Here is a 3,432-nt window from a genome sequence, read left to right on the forward strand (position 1 = left end):
GTGGTCGTGTCCAAACATAGGCCTATATGTATAATAATACCGCCTAATGCATACACTATCCAAGTGGAAAACTACTGGTTCATACTCACCCATGGTTGATTTCGCCTTACCTAAAACCAAGATATTTTGAAGTTGGTATAGAGATCCATGTGAGATAAAAGAAAAGTTTTGTTGATATACCAGATGCCCACTAGTGCTTGCAGTTTGGGTAGTAAGATGACACATCGGATTTGCAACTGAACAAGAGGGAAGATGGTGATATTTCTTTGTCCATGTTACCAAAATCTAACTTAAGTGTCTGACGGTGTCATACCTGTAGTTTTTAGTTTCTTTCCTCCTTTTCCTAAAAGATCAAGACATTTTAAGAATAATTGTTTAAATGAGAAATCCTTCAAAGAGCTTCTTATATACAGTACATGTAAGTTCGATCTACGCTCATTGAATAATAACGCCCAAAGTGCTCAGCTTCCACACGAAATTAGGATTGAATGATGTGCGCCTTTCGGATTTGATAATGCATTTCGAATTTCTTGATACACACTACACGTATATCAAACATTAGTGTCATTTTCTGTCGGAATATTCCTCTGGATATTTGAAGTCTATTCTCGTCCCATTCGACCCACAAATACGCTTCATCTTTTGACGATGCACACTACCTCTATTTAGTGACAATTACGGCTGGAGTATTACCGTTGGAGTTTTGGAATCTAGGTCATGCCTTTCGAGCAAAGTACTGCACTAATAACTGCAGGACCTGCAGCGAGTTCCAGCAGCTTAAACTCTCCTCTTCGTAGGCTGTTACTTACCACATATAACATGAGTGTCAACAATAGGAGTATTGGCCTGACTTCTCGCGATATGGTCAAAAATCCAACAGCTTTTATCCTTCTTATTCCAGTCGATAGCGACACATCTTTTTGGTCCTGTCTTCGGCTGCCCAAGACAAGTCTTCCGACAGGCCTCGGGTGTTCCTCCGCTGGAGACCTTGCGGGCACCGAAGTATTGGTGGTTTTTCATGACCTTCCATCCTCCAACACACCCAGCAGTGGCAACTGCATTTTTAAAAAAAATCGTCCGTTTTGACAATTTGTACAGATGTTTACAGTGTCGGATTGGATGTGTAGTCTTTCAAGCCGCGAGGAAAAAATACTATTGGTAAGACCGTAAGAAATGTTCTCTTCCATCATAATAGGAATCGTGAAAATTATTTTTTTTATAAAACAATTTGAGGATCGGACACTAGATGCAACTACGAGTTTGATACAAAGTGTCTTACCATGTGCTCCGGATATGACAGTAAGTGTTAAGACTACAACTCGAATTAATGTCATGATTCTGAAAAATGAAAAAATTCATCAATGCCCAGTGACACAACAAAGTTATGTTTTGGTGTCCATTTCACTATAGGCTGCTGAGCAGGACCGAGCTTGCTTTTTCCCGAATCTAATTTTGCGAACCAAACAATTTCCAGGTTTGAGATTTGCAAACCAAGCAGAAAAGTTATTCATTGGAGCCCTTTGATGATTTTTTCTGGGGGGGGGGGGGGTCTGGCTGGAAGGGGCCGATTTTTGCGAACAGATAATTTTTCCAGTGAAACTTGAAAATACGCATCCGTCACAAGTATACATGAAAAATAATTAATCTGAGCAATTTCATCAAAATTCGTCAAGAAATAAGCAGTACAGAGGGAAAAAAGTCAAAATCAGTACACTCACGTCAATGCACACAAATGTACATAAAAACATTGGCTAAACTTTAGAATTACCGATCGGATGTTCCTCCGCACTATATAAGTTGTGAATCGGTTTAAAGGGTTAGGGTTAGGGTTAGGCTACTTGTTCATTATTCGGTATTCATTCGCCCCTTAGACCTATACTTCCGATCGGGAATTCTAAAGTCGTTCCAAAACATTATTTTGTAACCATGGTTAATCCTCTTGTGTCTCAATATTTTATTTAAGAAAATCTAAACTTTAAAGAAATCGGCCCTGTAGTTTTCGCACAGTGACCCAAAAGGACAGTGACATTTACTTGCAGAGCCGATTTAAGTCTGGTAACGGGAAAACTCTGGCTAAACAATAGGCGGGTTTTCCTCTGAGCACTGACTGGTGAATATAATTTCGTCATTTTAAAATATCAACAAGGCATATTTTAGTATGTAATAATTCGAAATTCATAAATCATTACGTGATGAAATAAGAAGATGTTTTTTGTAATTCTCTAGTCTGCGAAAGTAGCACCTCGTGGAAAAGCGTCATTCACACATTTCATTTTCACAAAGGAAGTACAGTAGAACCTCTATTAGCGGACACCTCTCTATTGAGGACAACCTCTCTATTAAGGACACTAGTTTTGGTCCCAAATTGGTTGTTCCATTCAATTTGACCTCTCTTATCAGCACACCTCTCCGTCAAGGACAGCACTAGTAGTCCCGAGGGTGACCTTAATAGAGAGATTCTACAGTTATACAAAATTTCCTTCATTACACAAAACTTTTGGAAATGACACCTTTGGGAAAGGTTATCATGGTAATGACCTACATTGTATCACTTGTTTGGCCAAAAGTTGGCCATGGGCCAGCTGACTCTTACGTCTACTAAGATAAAGTATGCTTTAATTTCAACGATGGTTTCATCAAAGACTCAAGGATTTCAAGAATGGGGATCAACACAAAATTGGCAGCATCACGGATGTATAGCTGTACATCCGTGGCAGCATCTAATTCCAATGGGTTCAAGGAATCAAACCATACTCTTGAACATGGAAAATTCCTTAAAAGAGTATTGTATATAATTATAAAGCGAGTTCAACTTCTAAAAGCCAAATCACAAAAAGCAGTTTTCAGATATATCTGGCCAAAGGTATTGGGCTGACCTCCAATCTGTAGTGTAATCACACACAGTACTGTTACACAGCTTTAGGCATCCAGCTTTCGTTGACACCGAGAAATAACTACACTCGTTTTCTTTTCAGCATTGGTTAGGCCTGCTACCCTAAGGACAATCAACTGCTGTGCAACACTACTACATTTTGGTAAATGTGATCTGGTCACATTCAAGAGTTCAACTAAGTACCTTTGGCCAGATCGAAAAACCCTTTTTTTGGAAAAATGAAGATAATGAATACTACTTGCCCTTTTTGCCTCCCCTCCACAGCCACCTTCCTCGATGTTGTTCTCAGATCACCGGATGGGTTACTGATTGTAATGGTAGTAATGGCATTTAAAGGCCTTTGACTGGAGTGGTTCGAGATGACCACTCCAGTCAAAAGCTACCAATTACAACTGATAAATTGGATGTATAGGTAATCCATATACACGTACTTGTTTTCTGGGCTAGGAAAATAAACGAGCTGGATGAATTTTAGGATGGCTACTTGTCTGTCCCAACGTGTTTTTTACATTTTTTTTCAAGACTGTGCTTCTCAGTGA

General features: G+C 39.3%; 1 long non-coding RNA gene across 1 annotated transcript; it reads right to left on the bottom strand.

The window, feature by feature from the left end:
• Positions 1–814: 814 nt before the first annotated feature.
• Positions 815–3,191, bottom strand: LOC135499276 (uncharacterized). The gene is made up of 3 exons (XR_010449281.1): positions 3,136–3,191; positions 1,280–1,338; positions 815–1,055 (listed from the first exon to the last, which is right to left on the bottom strand). It is a non-coding gene; the product is annotated as an uncharacterized LOC135499276 (long non-coding RNA).
• Between the last annotated feature and the right edge of the window lie 241 nt (positions 3,192–3,432).

The sequence above is a fragment of the Lineus longissimus genome, chromosome 15, assembly GCF_910592395.1.
Source record: "Lineus longissimus chromosome 15, tnLinLong1.2, whole genome shotgun sequence".
Taxonomy (NCBI): domain Eukaryota; kingdom Metazoa; phylum Nemertea; class Pilidiophora; order Heteronemertea; family Lineidae; genus Lineus; species Lineus longissimus.